This window comes from Anomaloglossus baeobatrachus, chromosome 5 (genome assembly GCF_048569485.1).
Source record: "Anomaloglossus baeobatrachus isolate aAnoBae1 chromosome 5, aAnoBae1.hap1, whole genome shotgun sequence".
NCBI lineage: Eukaryota > Metazoa > Chordata > Amphibia > Anura > Aromobatidae > Anomaloglossus > Anomaloglossus baeobatrachus.
In genome coordinates this window covers 64,308,328-64,324,613 of record NC_134357.1, presented here as the reverse complement: position 1 = coordinate 64,324,613, position 16,286 = coordinate 64,308,328, and the positions used below count along the sequence as shown (strand labels likewise).

Genomic DNA, 16,286 nt, shown 5'->3' with positions numbered 1-16,286 from the left:
GTTTGGTGAAAGTGTGCAGACTCGACCAGGTAGCTGCCTGGCACACCTGTTGAGCCGTAGCCTGGTGTCGTAATGCCCAGGATGCACCCACGGCTCTGGTAGAATGGGCCTTCAGCCCTGATGGGAACCGGAAGCCCAGCAGAACGGTAGGCTTCAAGAATTGGTTCCTTGATCCATCGAGCCAGGGTGGTCTTAGAAGCCTGCGACCCTTTGCGCTTACCAGCGACAAGGACAAAGAGTGCATCCGAACGGCGCAAGGGCGCCGTGCGGGAAATGTAGATTCTGAGTGCTCTCACCAGATCTAACAAATGTAAATCCTTCTCATACCGATGAACTGCATGAGGACAAAACGAAGGCAAAGAGATATCCTGATTAAGATGAAAAGAGGATACCACCTTCGGGAGAAACTCCTGAATGGGGCGCAGCACTACCTTGTCCTGGTGGAAGACCAGGAAGGGAGTCTTGGATGACAGCGCTGCCAGCTCAGACACTCTCCGAAGAGATGTGATCGCTACCAGAAAAGCCACGTTCTGGGATAGTCTAGAAAGTGAAACCTCCCTCAGAGGCTCGAAGGGCGGCTTCTGGAGGGCATAGTACCCTGTTCAGATCCCATGGATCTAACGGCCGCTTGCACGGGGGAACGATATGGCAAACCCCCTGTAGGAACGTGCGCACCATAGGAAGGCGTGCCAAACGCCTCTTGAAAAAAGACGAATAGCGCCGATACCTGACCTTTAAGGGAGCCGAGCGCCAAACCTTTTTCTAACCCAGATAGCAGGAAAGAAAGAAAGGTAGGCAATGCAAATGGCCAGGGAGACACTCCCTGAGCAGAGCACCAGGATAAGAATATCCTCCACGTTCTGTGGTTCTTAGCGGACGTGGGCTTCCTAGCCTGTCTCATGGTGGCAACGACCCCGTGGAATAATCCTGAAGACGCTAGGATCCAGGACTCAATGGCCACACAGTCAGATTCAGGGCCGCAGAATTCCGATGGAAAAAACGGCCCTTGGGACAGCAAGTCTGGTAGTGCCCACGGTTGGCCGACCGTGAGCTGCCACAGATCCGGATACCACGCCCTCCTCGGCCAGTCTGGGGCGACGAGTATGACGCGGCTGCAATCGGATCTGATCTTGCGTAGCACTCTAGGCAAGGGTGCCAGAGGTGGAAACACATAAGGGAGCCGGAACTGCGACCAATCTTGCGCTAGGGCGTCTGCCGCCAGCGCTCTCTGATCGCGAGACCGTGCCATGAAGGTTGGGACCTTGTTGTTGTGCCGGGGCGCCATTAGGTCGACGTCCGGCCTTCCCCAGCGGCGACAGATTTCCTGAAACACGTCCGGGTGAAGGGACCATTCCCCTGCGTCCATGCCCTGGCGACTGAGGAAGTCTGCTTCCCAGTTTTCTACGCCGGGGATGTGAACTGCGGATATGGTGGAGGCCGTGGCATCCACGCACATCAGAATCCGCCGGACTTCCTGGAAGGCTTGCCGACTGCGTGTCCCCCCTTGGTGATTGATGTATGCCACCGCTGTGGACTTGTCCGATTGAATTCGGATCTGCTTTCTTTCCAGCCACTGCTGGAAGGCTAGTAGGGCAAGATACACTGCTCTGATTACCAGAACATTGATCTGAAGGGTGGACTCCTGCTGAGTCCACGGACCCTGAGCCCTGTGGTGGAGAAAAACGCTCCCCACCCTGACAGACTCGCGTCTGTCGTGACCACCGCCCAAGACGGTGGTAGGAAGGATCTTCCCTGTGATAATGAGGTGGGAAGAAGCCACCATTGCAGAGAGTCCTTGCCGTCTGTGAAAGGGATACTTTCCTGTACAGGGATGTTGACTTCCCGTCTCATTGGCGGAGAATGTCCCATTGAAGTGAACGCAGATGAAACTGCGCAAACGGAACCGCCTCCATTGCCGCCACTATCTTCCCGAGGAAGTGCATGAGGCGTCTTAAGAAGTGCGACTGACCTTTAAGGAGAGTCTGCACCCCAGTCTGTAGTGACCGCTGCTTGTCCAGCGGAAGCTTCACTACCGCTGAGAGGTTATGAAACTCCATGCCAAGATACGTTAGTGATTGGGTCGTGACAGGTTTGACTTTGAGAAGTTGATGATCCACCCGAATGTCTGGAGAGTCTCCAGCGCAACATTCAGGCTGAGTTGGCATGCCTGTTGAGAGGGTGCCTTGACAAGTATATCGTCCAAGTAAGGGATCACAGAGTGTCCCTGTGAGTGCAAGACTGCTACCACTGCCGTCATGACCTTGGCGAACCCCCGTGGGGCTGTCGCCAGCCCGAATGGCAGAGCTACGAACTGAAGCTGGTCGTTTCCTATCACGAAATGTAGAAAAAAAATTGGTGCTCTGTAGCAATCGGCACGTGGAGAAGATGTCTATTGATGCTAGGAAATTTCCTTGAGACATTGAGGCAATGACGGAGCGGAGGGTATCATCCGGAACCGCCTGGCCTCCACGTGCTTGTTGAGCAGTTTTAGGTCCAGAACGGAACGGAAAGAGCCATCCTTGTTTGGCACCACAACCAGATTGGAGGAAAACCGTGTCTTGTTCCTGAAGAGGAACCGGGATTACCACTCCTTCTGCCTGCAGAAGAGCATCTGCTCGGTGGGGAAGTGGGGACGTTCTGAAGAATCGAGTCGGAGGACGAGAACAGAACTCTGTCCTGTGCACGTGGGCACACTGTCCCTCACCCACCGGTCTGTGACCTGTGGCAGCTAAATGTCGCCAAAGGCGAGCGAGTCTGCCATCAACCGCGGATGCGGAAAGATGAGAGAGCTGAGAGTCATGAGGAGACCGCCTTGGTAGCGGTTCCTCCGGCTGCCTTCCTTGGGCGTGATTGAGCCCGGCCGGCAGCTGAGCCCCTCTGAGGCTTTTCAGCCCTTTTGGACGAGGACAATTGGGACCTGCCCGAGCCTGGGAAGGACCGAAACCTCGGCTGTCCTTCCAGGACAGCATTAATAGGGTAAGTCGCAATGCAGACATTGCGAGGTTACGGACGCCCCTGCGGCACAGATGTACTTGTGCTCAAGACCAGCTGCACAAGAACAGCTGAAAAGCTTAGGGTGCCCATACGGCTGTGAATGCCGGAGCAACCGACACGCCGATAGCCTCACAGACAGATTTCAACCAGAGTCCATCTGTCTGTCAATGGCATCTGTAAGTGAAGTCCCATCTCCACTGCAACTGTGGCTCTAGCCGCAAGCCTGGAGATTGGAGAATCCACCTTTGGACCCTGGGTCCAACGCCTGACCACGTCAGGGGGAAAGTGATAACGTGTATCCTTAATACGTTTGGAGAAAACGCTTATCTGGTAAGCGTGGTGTTTCTGGACTGCTTCTCTGAAGTCAGCGTGGCCAGAACACTACTCAATATACGTTTGAGTTTGAAATGGGACTTCTCCTGCTGTGAAGCTGACTCCTCCGCTGGGGGAGCTGAGGGAGAAAAGATCCAACATTCCATTGATGGACGCTATAGGATCATTCCTTATGGCGTCACCATCCGGTGTATCCGGAGTGAGAGCGGTGTCAGGATCAAAGTCCTGATGAGCTACGTCTACCTCATCATACAGAGAGCCTCCTGGGACCCCCCCCGGAGCACCGATTTTTAATCCAAGTGAGGGTGGCCAGGGAGCAATGATCCAGATTGCCCATGGCCTGTCCGGACTGCAAGTCTCTATCCCATTGCAACTCCGTCCCTGTCCTTGGACAGGGTTGAGAGGTGGTTCTTTTGGCCACGTCAAGTAGAGACCCCGGCTGACCAAGTGCTACAGGGGAGCATTGCACCCAATGGGGAGCAGTGCCGTGGAACAGTATCACATGCAGCAAAAACAGCATCGAAAGCCTGTGTTGCTTATATGCTGCTGCCGACTTATAGAGCCAAGAATGGCGACCGTACAGTGCAATGTATATCATACAAGCATAAAGTACAAATGAACACTGCAGCACATGCAATACAAGCAGCATAGAAAGCCTGCTTTTCTGCTGCTGTAGACTAGCCATCTAGGGGAATAGAGCCCAGAATAGCGACCATACAGTGCAATGTATAGCATACAAGCATAAGTACAAATGAACACTGCAACCCCTGCAATACAAGCAGCATAGAAAAAAACCTGTGCCTCAGCACCCTTGCTTTTCTGCTGCTGTAGTCTAGCCATTCTATGGCGAATATAGCCAAGACTAGTGACCGTACAGTGCAGTGTACAGCATACAAGCATAAATACACCTGAACACTTCAGTACGTGCAATACAAGCAGCATAGAAAGCCTGTGCCGTAGCACCCATGCTTTCCTGCTGCTGATGTGTCGCCATCTAAGAGGGCATATAGCCCGAAATAGCGACCTATGCAGTGTACTTAAATACAAATAGACAAAACTGCGGTATTTAGTGTCAGCACCCCAGGTGCCGCTTACCGCCCGCCTATAAGCGGGTGTGTGGTCGCCCCATTCCTGTTGGTTGCCCAGAGTCCGTTCTCCCAGCTCGGGCTGCAGGAATGGCTGCCGGCGTCCTTCCCCAGCTCGTGTGAGTAGGGGCGGGCCGTGGGCGTGCCCCGAGTCAGAGCGGGAAACCTGGCGTCCCACAGTGTCTAGTGAGAGGGCTGGAGCATGTAAATAAGGCTCCAGCCCTCGGCGCTGCTGAGTGTACAGCGTCTCTCCCCTACCCTGATTGACAGGGTGGGGGGCGGGAACGAAGCTGAGTTAGGCCGCAAAAGCCGGGGACTGGATTTATGAGCGCCGCCGCCGTAAAAGCGCGGTCGGCGCTAAGTCCCCGGCGCACTACAAGTCCCAGCCGCGCCGCCGCTCACGGAGCGTCCGGCGCGGTAGTTCCCAATAAATAAAGTCACTCAGCTAGGCTGCAGTGACTGTAACCCTTTACTGTCCCCGGCGCACTAGCACACCCAGCAAGTCTGGAGTGTGCTGTGCCTGTGTGTACGGGGACACAGAGTACCTGAATGGTGCAGGGCCATGTCCCTGAACGGCACTCCCGCTCCACATCCAGCAGGTTCAATGGGTCTGTGGATGGAGCCCGGCCTCAGGGCTTTGGGGCCGGTAAGATCCCACTTCCTCAGAGCCCCTCAGGGGGATGGGGAAGGAAAACAGCATGTGGGCTCCAGCCGCCGTACCAGCAATAGGTACCTCAACCTTACAAACCACCAGTGGGGTGAGAAGGGAGCATGCTGGGGGCCCTATCTGGGCCCTCTTTTCTTCCATCCGATATAGTCAGCAGCTACTGCTGACTAAACAGTGGAGCTATGCGTGGATGTCTGACCTCCTTCGCACAAAGCCGAAAACTGGTGAGCCAGTGATCCCACTGGGGGTGTATAGCCAGAAGGGGAGGGGCCTTACACTTTTAAGTGTAATTGCTTTGTGTGGCCTCCGGAGGCAGTGCTATACACCCAATCGTCAATCGTCTGGGTCTCCCAATAGAGCGCCGAAGAAATAAGCCAACTTTGTAATAGACTGACATTTTGTACAGCGTCTATGCATCTCCATAACAGCAGACCGAAGCCAAATTCTGCATACGCAGCTCTTGCAGTCCTCTTCTACCCATCTTCTGGATAAAACTGCTAAAAAGGGACAAAAAGGAATATCCCACACAACTGCAGACACAAAATTTGGTTTCTGTTACGCGTCCTGAAATGACAGACATTTCCCCCATAGAACACTATGAGCATCAACTGTCATCTCAGTAATTATAAAGTCTGTGTTAATCAAAAAAAGATAATTTTGTTACTTACCATAAATTCTTTTTCTTATAGTTCCGTATTGGGAGACCCAGACCATGGGTGTTTAGCTTCTGCCTCCGGAGGACACACAAAAGTACTACACTTAAGTGTAGCTCCTCCCTCTGAGCTTATACACCCCCTGGTAGCCAGTCCTAGCCAGTTTAGTGCAAAAGCTGAAGGAGACTAGCCACCCACAAGTAGAACCGAGTAAGAACCGGAACAACCGGAGACTGTCCACGACAACAGCCGGTGATAACACACGGAACAAGAAAATTGCCAACAGGCAACAAGGAGGGAGCTGGGTCTCCCAATACGGAACTATAAGAAAAATAATTTACGGTAAGTAACAAAATTCTCTTTTTCTTTATCGTTCCTTTGGGAGACCCAGACCATGGGACGTTCCAAAGCTGTCCCTGGGTGGGAATAAACAGAAAAAAACTAAGAAGTAGGCGGAGCCTAACTTCACAAGTGGGCGACTGCCGCCTGAAGGATGCGTCTGCCCAAGCTCGCATCTGCCGAAGCATGAGCATGCACTTGGTAGTGCTTCGAAAAGGTATGCAGGCTAGTCCAAGTGGCAGCAAGACAGACTTGTTGAGCCGTAGCCTGGTGCCTAAAACCCCAAGAGTAACCGACAGCTCTGGTCGAGTGTGCTTTGATCCCCGGCGGGGGAGGCACCTGAGTACCCTGGTAGGCGTCCGAAATGGTCGATCTAATCCAACGGGCCAAGGTCGGCTTAGAAGCAGGGAGGCCCTTGCGCCGACCTGTGGTTAGCACAAAACGAGAGGTGCACTGCCTAAGCGCAGCGGTGCGAGACACAGATCCGGAGAGCACGCACCAGATCTAGAGTATGAGAAACCAAGGAAAAAATTGTGAAAAAATACCCTGCTGTAACTAAATAAAAGCATAGTGCATATAAAACATGGGGTACTTAGTAAACACTGTTTTTGATCAAAAAAAGCATAAAGCTATCCCACCAACGCCAAGGTGTACCCAGTTGGGATAGTACCTACACTCTCTAATATTAAAACCTTACCATGGGTCTAAAATAGGCCTCAATGTGGCTAAGGGCTGAGAGCGACCGGGTCCCAACAGGACACACAGTCAGGGGGATTCACAGAATGAAATGTCCAGCTCGCTGAGAAGGGGGCCACTCCCTGTTTGTACTGAATACAAAAAAACTACATAAAAACAAAAAAGTGAGCCGGAGTATGAGATGGTATGCATGGTACTTGTGAGACCATGTTCACACTGGCCATAAGACAAAGAGAAACCAAGGAAAAAATTGTGAAAAAATACCCTGCTGTAACTAAATAAAAGCATAGTGCATATAAACATAGGGTACTTAGTAAACCCGGTCGCTCTCAGCCCTTAGCCACATTGAGGCCTATTTTAGACCCATGGTAAGGTTTTAATATTAGAGAGTGTAGGTACTATCCCAACTGGGTACACCTTGGCGTTGGTGGGATAGCTTTATGCTTTTTTTGATCAAAAACAGTGTTTACTAAGTACCCTATGTTTATATGCACTATGCTTTTATTTAGTTACAGCAGGGTAATTTTTTCACAATTTTTTCCTTGGTTTCTCTTTGTCTTATGGCCAGTGTGAACATGGTCTCACAAGTACCATGCATACCATCTCATACTCCGGCTCACTTTTTTGTTTTTATGTAGTTTTTTTGTATTCAGTACAAACAGGGAGTGGCCCCCTTCTCAGCGAGCTGGACATTTCATTCTGTGAATCCCCCTGACTGTGTGTGTCCTGTTGGGACCCGGTCGCTCTCAGCCCTTAGCCACATTGAGGCCTATTTTAGACCCATGGTAAGGTTTTAATATTAGAGAGTGTAGGTACTATCCCAACTGGGTACACCTTGGCGTTGGTGGGATAGCTTTATGCTTTTTTTGATCAAAAACAGTGTTTACTAAGTACCCTATGTTTATATGCACTATGCTTTTATTTAGTTACAGCAGGGTATTTTTTCACAATTTTTTCCTTGGTTTCTCTTTGTCTTATGGCCAGTGTGAACATGGTCTCACAAGTACCATGCATACCATCTCATACTCCGGCTCACTTTTTTGTTTTTATGCAGATCTAGAGTATGCAGCGCTTTCTCAAACCGATGAACAGGGGCTGGACAGAAGGAAGGCAAGGAAAATATCCTGGTTAAGGTGGAAGGGAGAGACCACCTAAGGAAGAAAGTCCGGGGTCGGACGGAGAACTACCTTGTCTTGGTGAAAAACCAAAAAAGGTGACTCAGGAGAGCGCAGTCAAATCAGAGACTCTCCTGAGAGAAGTTATGGCAACTAGAAAGGCCACCTTTTGAGAAAGACGATACAAAGAAACCTCCCTAAGGGGCTCGAAAGGGGGTTTCTGCAATACCGTGAGGACCAAGTTAAGGTCCCAGGGATCCAAGGGCCGCCGATAAGGCGGAATGATGTGAGACGCACCTTGCATAAAGGTGCGGACCTGAGCCAGCCGGGCGAGACGCCGCTGGAACAGCACTGATAGAGCTGAGACTTGTCCCTTGAGTTGAGGGACAGTCCTAGCTGCAGACCGGACTGTAAAAAAGACAGAAGGGTCGGCAACGAGAATGGCCAAGGAGAATGGCCGGAAGAGCGACACCAGGACGGGAAAATTTTCCAAGTCCTGTGATAGATCTTGACGGAGGAAGACTTACGGGCCCGAGTCATAGTGGAGATGACTTCAGGAGGAATACCAGAAGCCGTCAAAATCCAGGACTCAAAAGCCACGCCGTCAATTTCAGAGCCGCAGAATTCGGGTGGAAAAACGGACCTTGCGAGAGCAGGTCTGGACAGTCCGGAATATGCCACGGCATCTCCACGGACAGTTGAAGCAGGTCCGGATACCAAGCTCGCCTGGGCCAGTCCGGTGCAATGAGGATGACTCGACGGCCCTCCATTCTGATCTTGCGCAGGACTCTGGGCAAGAGAGCTAGAGGGGGAAAACACGTAGGACAGACGAAACTGGGACCAGTCCTGAACCAGAGCGTCCGCGGCGCGGAGTGACAGCTGTTTGCCGGCACTTGTGAAGTTGCCCTTAGACAAAGTCTCGAACTGCATCCCTAGGTACGTGAGACTCTGGGTCGGAGTCAGAGTGGATTTGGGAAGATTGACAAGCCACCCGAATTGGGCTAGGGTGGCGAGAGTGAGCGAAACACTCAGCTGACAGTCTGCGCTGGATGTACCCTTGACCAGAAGGTCGTCCAGATAAGGAAGCACTGCTAACCCCTGGAGGTGCAGGACCGCAATCACTGCCGCCATGACCTTGGTGAATACCCGAGGGGCCGTGGCTAACCCGAAGGGGAGAGCCACGAATTGGAAATGATCCTCTCCTATCGCAAAACGTAACCAACGCTGATGTGACACTGCGATTGGCACATGTAGATGGGCATCTCTGATGTCGATGGACGCCAGGAACTCCCCTTGGGTCATAGAGGCAATGACTGATCGCAGAGACTCCATGCGAAAATGCCACACCCGGACATGCTTGTTGAGAAGCTTGAGATCCAGGATGGGCCGGAAGGTACCGCCCTTTTTTGGAACTAGGAAGAGATTTGAGTAAAAACCTCTGAACCTTTCCTGAGCGGGAACTGGGACAATCACTCAGTTTGCCTGCAAGGACGCCAAGGCCTGCGAGAAGGCGGCGGCCTTGGAGCAGGGGGGAGTTGAGAGAAAAAATCTGTTTGGAGGGCTGGAAGAGAATTCTATCCTGTAGCCGTGAGATATGATGTCTCTCACCCACTGATCGGAGACTTGCTTTAACCAAGCGTCGCCAAAGTGGGAGAAGCCTGCCACCGACTAAGGACGTGGCTGGAGCGGGCTGAGAGTCATGAGGAAGCTGCCTTCGTGGCAGAACCTCCTGCGGTCTTCTGCGGACGTGCTTTTGGGCGCCAGTTGGATTTCTGATCCTTGGCTGAGTTAGCGGACGAGGCGGAAGGCTTAGAGGATGACCAGTTGGAGGAACGAGAGGAACGAAACCTCGATTGATTCCTACCCTGGGCGGGTTTCCTGGTCTTTGTTTGTGGCATGGATGTACTCTTCCCGCCAGTAGCTTCTTTAATGATTTCATCCAGCTGTTCACCAAACAGCCGTGAACCAGCAAAAGGGAGCCCAGCAAGAAACTTCTTGGAAGAAGCATCTGCCTTCCACTCTCGAAGCCACAAAATCCTGCGGATAACAAGAGAATTAGCTGAAGCCACCGCAGTGCGGTGAGCAGCCTCTAGCATCGCAGACATGGCATAGGATGAAAAATCTGTAGCCTGAGCAGTTAAGGTAACCATCTCAGGCATAGATTCCTTGGTGAGGGAATGAATCTCCTCTAGAGAAGCAGAGATGGCTTTGAGAGCCCACACTGCTGCAAAAGTCGGTGAAAACGTGGCCCCCGCAGCTTCATACACAGATTTGGCCAGAAGGTCAATCTGATGGTCAGTGGAATCCTTAAGTGAGGTGCCGTCAGCCACCGACAACGGTCCGGGCTGAAAGCCTAGACACCGGAGAGTCTACCTTTGGGGAGTGAGACCACTCCTTGACCACCTCAGGTGGAAATGGAAACCGGTCATCAGAACCACGCTTTGGAAAGTGTTTGTCAGGGCAGGCCCTGGGTTTGGTCACAGCGGTCTGAAAACTGGAGTGGTTAAAGAACACACTCTTCACTCTCTTAGGCGAGGTAAACTGATGTTTTTCTGCCAAAGAGAGTTGCTCCTCTGACACTGGCGGATTGAGATCCAGCACAGAATTAATAGAAGCAATCAAATCACTAAGATCTGAGTCACCCTCAGAGAAATCGATGGGATACATCGCCTCTGAGCCCCCAGTGAGGGCATCCTCCTCATCGAGAGTCAGCTCTTGAGACAGAGCCGTGGGATGGGGAGGGGGAGGAAACCCTGCGCCTTCTCTTAGGACGGGGTCTGGGATCAGATGATGAATCCTCCGTGATCTCTGATGGACGGAGGTCAGAGGATAGGAGTCCTCTGTCAAGAGTATTAGAGGCACCCTGTGAGGGGGACTGACGCATATTCATCAAAGTCCTGGACAAAAGCCCCATGGACTCAGCAAATGACTGGGATACGACCTAGAAAAGGACTCTACCCAGGCCGGGGGTTCAATCACAGGTGCAGCAGCAGCCTGAGAGACCACTGGGGGTGAGACTCCAGGCTGTGGCACCGCCAAGTTAGAGCAGACATCACAATGTGGATAGGTGCTCGGCTCAGGCAGCAGGAGCTTACATGCAGTGCATGCAAAATAAAGCTTTGGAGCCTTGCTCCTTGTGTGAGACATGCTGCTGGAGTGGGGGCTTTGCAGAGAATGAACCCCAGGGAGAATATACAGAGGTCCACAACCGGAGACCGGCTGTGGCTTACCAGACCGCTGAGCGCGGTGTTGTGTGCCCTCCAGATCCCGAAGCCCGGTCCCTCAGTCGCAGCACCTCAGCAGAGATGCAGAAAGCAGGATGTCCCAGAGCAGAGTGAACTCTGCCTGAGAAGAGGGCGTTCCTATAAAAGAGCGGGAACTGGAGGGCTATAGAGACCTGCAGGGAAGGAGGGACGCCCCAGCAGTGGGGAGTGTCCCTGCCCTGTGTAGAACGGCCGCCGGGAGGAGCCGAACCTGTCCCTCTGCATGAGTGACATGCGAGGGCAGGAAAATGAAACTAGGCCTCCGGCGAAGCCGGGGCCTAAATTTAAGCGGCGAGGCCGACAAGCAGGCACCATCGGCGCGGTTCTCAGGCAAAGAAGGGAATTTTGTTACTTACCGTAAATTCCTTTTCTTCTAGCTCCTATTGGGAGACCCAGACGATTGACGATTGGGTGTATAGCTACTGCCTCCGGAGGCCACACAAAGCATTACACTAAAAAGTGTAAGGCCCCTCCCCTTCTGGCTATACACCCCCAGTGGGATCACTGGCTCACCAGTTTTAGTGCAAAAGCAAGAAGGAGGAAAGCCAATAACTTGGTTAAACAAATTCACTCCGAGTAACATCGGAGAACTGAAAAACCGTTCAACATGAACAACATGTGTACCCGAAAAAACCCAAAAATCCCGAAGGACAACAGGGCGGGTGCTGGGTCTCCCAATAGGAGCTAGAAGAAAAGGAATTTACGGTAAGTAACAAAATTCCCTTCTTCGGCGCTCCATTGGGAGACCGAGACGATTGGGACGTCCAAAAGCTGTCCCTGGGTGGGTAAAGAAATACCTCATGTTAGAGCTGCGAAGACAGCCCTCCCCTACGGGGAGGCAACTGCCGCCTGCAGGACTCTTCTACCTAGGCTGGCGTCCGCCGAAGCATAGGTATGCACCTGATAATGTTTGGTGAAAGTGTGCAGACTCGACCAGGTAGCTGCCTGGCACACCTGTTGAGCCGTAGCCTGGTGTCGCAATGCCCAGGACGCACCCACGGCTCTGGTAGAATGGGCCTTCAGCCCTGATGGAACCGGAAGCCCAGCAGAACGGTAGGCTTCAAGAATTGGTTCTTTGATCCATCGAGCCAGGGTGGCCTTAGAAGCCTGCGACCCTTTGCGCTTACCAGCGACAAGGACAAAGAGTGCATCCGAACGGCGCAGGGGCGCCGTGCGGGAAATGTAGATTCTGAGTGCTCTCACCAGATCTAACAAATGTAAATCCTTCTCATACCGATGAACTGCATGAGGACAAAACGAAGGCAAAGAGATATCCTGATTAAGATGAAAAGAGGATACCACCTTCGGGAGAAACTCCTGAATGGGGCGCAGCACTACCTTGTCCTGGTGGAAGACCAGGAAGGGAGCATTGGAAGACAGCGCTGCTAGCTCAGACACTCTCCGAAGAGATGTGATCGCTACCAGAAAAGCCACTTTCTGTGATAGTCTAGAAAGTGAAACCTCCCTCAGAGGCTCGAAGGGCGGCTTCTGGAGGGCAACTAGTACCCTGTTCAGATCCCATGGATCTAACGGCCGCTTGTACGGGGGTGCAATATGACAAACCCCCTGCAGGAACGTGCGCACCTTAGGAAGTCGTGCTGGACGCTACTGAAAAAAGACGGATAGCGCCGAGACTTGCCCTTTAAGGGAGCCGAGCGACAAACCTTTTTCTAACCCAGATTGCAGGAAAGAAAGAAAGGTAGGCAATGCAAATGGCCAGGGAGACACTCCCTGAGCAGAGCACCAGGATAAGAATATCCTCCACGTTCTGTGGTAGATCTTAGCGGACGTGGGCTTCCTAGCCTGTCTCATGGTGGCAACGACCCCTTGGGATAATCCTGAAGACCCTAGGATCCAGGACTCAATGGCCACACAGTCAGGTTCAGGGCCGCAGAATTCCGATGGAAAAACGGCCCTTGGGACAGTAAGTCTGGTCGGTCTGGTAGTGCCCACGGTTGGCCGACCGTGAGATGCCACAGATCCGGATACCACGCCCTCCTTGGCCAGTCTGGGGCGACGAGTATGACGCGGCTGCAGTCGGATCTGATCTTGCGTAGCACTCTGGGCAAGAGTGCCAGAGGTGGAAAAGCATAAGGGAGCCGGAACTGCGACCAATCTTGCACTAAGGCGTCTGCCGCCAGAGCTCTGTGATCGCGGGACCGTGCTATGAAGGTTGGGACCTTGTTGTTGTGCCTGGACGCCATTAGGTCGACGTCCGGCCTTCCCCAGCGGCTACAGATTTCCTGAAACACGTCCGGGTGAAGGGACCATTCTCCTGCGTCCATGCCCTGGCGGCTGAGGAAGTCTGCTTCCAAGTTTTCTACGCCGGGGATGTGAACTGCGGATACGGTGGAGGCCGTGGCTTCCACCCACATCATAATCCGCCGGACTTCCTGGAAGGCTTGCCGACTGCGTGTCCCCCCTTGGTGATTGATGTATGCCACCGCTGTGGAGTTGTCCGATTGAATTCGGATCTGCTTCCCTTCCAGCCACTGTTGGAAGGCTAGTAGGGCAAGATACACTGCTCTGATTTCCAGAACATTGATCTGAAGGGTGGACTCCTGCTGAGTCCACGTACCCTGAGCCCTGTGGTGGAGAAACACTGCTCCCCACCCTGACAGACTCGCGTCTGTCGTGACTACCGCCCAAGACGGTGGTAGGAAGGATCTTCCCTGTGATAATGAGGTGGGGAAGAAGCCACCATTGCAGAGAGTCCTTGGCCGTCTGTGAAAGGGATACTTTCCTGTTCAGGGATGTTGACTTCCCGTCCCATTGGCGGAGAATGTCCCAATAAAGAGGACGCAGATGAAACTGCGCAAACGGAACCGCCTCCATTGCCGCCACCATCTTCCCGAGGAAGTGCATGAGGCGTCTTAAGGAGTGCGACTGACCGTGACGGAGAGTCTGCACCCCGGTCTGTAGTGGACCGCTGCCTGTCCAGCGGAAGCTTCACTAGCGCTGAGAGGGTATGAAACTCCATGCCAAGATACGTTAGCGATTGGGTCGGTGACAGATTTGACTTTGAGAAGTTGATGATCCACCCGAACGTCTGGAGAGTCTCCAGCGCAACATTCAGGCTGAGTTGGCATGCCTCTTGAGAGGGTGCCTTGACAAGTAGATCGTCCAAGTAAGGGATCACAGAGTGTCCCTGTGAGTGCAAGACTGCTACCACTGCCGCCATGACCTTGGTGAACACCCGTGGGGCTGTCGCCAGACCAAATGGCAGAGCTACGAACTGGAGATGTTCGTCTCCTATCACAAAACGTAGAAAACGTTGGTGCTCTGTAGCAATCGGCACGTGGAGATAAGCATCTTTGATGTCTATTGATGCTAGGAAATTTCCTTGAGACATTGAGGCAATGACGGAGCGGAGGGTTTCATCCGGAACCGCCTGGCCTCCACGTGCTTGTTGAGCAGTTTTGGGTCCAGAACGGAACGGAAAGAGCCGTCCTTTTTTGGCACCACAACCAGATTGGAGGAAAACCGTGTTTTGTTCCTGAAGAGGAACAGGGATTACCACTCCTTCTGCCTGCAGAAGAGCATCGGCTCGGTGGGGAGGTGGGGACGTTCTGAAGAATCGAGTCGGAGGACGAGAACAGAACTCTGTCCTGTGCACGTGGGCACACTGTCCCTCACCCACCGTCTGTGACCTGTGGCAGCTAAATGTCGCCAAAGGCGAGCGAGTCTGCCATCAACCGCGGATGCGGAGAGATGAGAGAGCTGAGAGTCATGAGGAGACCGCCTTGGTAGCGGTTCCTCCGGCTGCCTTCGTTGGGCGTGATTGAGCCCCCGGAAGCTGAGCCCCTCTGAGGCTTTTCAGCTCTTTTGGACGAGGACAATTGGGACCTGCCCGAGCTTGGGAAGGACCGAAACCTCGGCTGTCCTTCCAGGACAGCATTAATAGGGTAAGTCGCAATGCAGACATTGCGAGGTTACGGACGCCCCTGCGGCACAAATGTACATATGCTCAAGACCAGCTGTGCAAGAACAGCTGAAAAGCTTAGGGTGCCCATACGGCTGTAAATGCCGGAGCAACCGACACGCCGATAGCCTCATAGACAGATTTCAACCAGAGTCCATCTGTCTAGCATCTTCAAGTGAAGTCCCATCTCCACTGCAACTATGCTCTAGCCGCAAGCCTGGAGATTGGAGAATCCAGCTTTGGACCCTGGGTCCCGCGCTTGACCACGTCAGGGGGAAAAGGATAACGTGTATCCTTAATACGTTTGGAGAAAACGCTTATCTGGTAAGCGTGGTGTTCCTGGACTGCTTCTCTGAAGTCAGCGTGGCCAGAAAAATACTCAATATACGTTTGAGCTACTGAAATGGGACTTCTCCTGCTGTGAAGCTGACTCCTCCGCTGGGGGAGCTGAGGGAGAAAGATCCAACATTCCATTGATGGACGCTATAGGATCATTCCTTATGGCGTCACCATCCGGTGTATCCGGATTGAGAGCGGTGTCAGGATCAAAGTCCTGATGAGCTACGTCTGCCTCATCATACAGAGAGCCTCCTGGGACCCCCCCGGAGCACCGATTTTATTCCAAATGAGGGTGGCCAGGGAGCAATGATCCAGATTGCCCATGGCCAGTCCGGACTGCAAGTCTCTATCCCATTGCAACTCCATCCCTGTCCTTGGACAGGGTTGACAGGTGGTTCCTTTGGCCACGTCTAATAGAGACCCCGGCTGACCAAGTGCTACAGGGGAGCATTGCACACAATGGGGTTCAGTGCCGTGGAACAGTATCACATGCAGTAAAAACAGCATCGAAAGCCTGTGTTGCATATATGCTGCTGCCGGCTAGCCATCTAGGATATAGAGCCAAGAATGGCGACCGTACAGTGCAATGTATAGCATACAAGCATAAAGTACAAATGAACACTGCAGCACATGCAATACAAGCAGCATAGAAAGCCTGTGCCTTGGCACCCCAGCTTTTCTGCTGCTGTAGACTAGCCATCTAGGGGAATATAGCCCAGAATAGCGACCATACAGTGCAATGTATAGCATACAAGCATAAGTACAAATGAACACTGCAACCCCTGCAATACAAGCAGCATAGAAAAAAAACCTGTGCCTCAGCACCCTTGCTTTTCTGCTGCTGTAGTCTAGTCATTCTAGGCGAAAATAGCCCAGACTA

General features: G+C 52.7%; 1 protein-coding gene across 3 annotated transcripts in view; it reads right to left on the bottom strand.

The window, feature by feature from the left end:
- The window catches only part of BTAF1 (B-TFIID TATA-box binding protein associated factor 1), a 187,882-nt gene that overhangs the window by 112,747 nt on the left and 58,849 nt on the right, over positions 1 to 16,286 (bottom strand). The gene's annotated exons all lie outside the window — the stretch shown is intronic.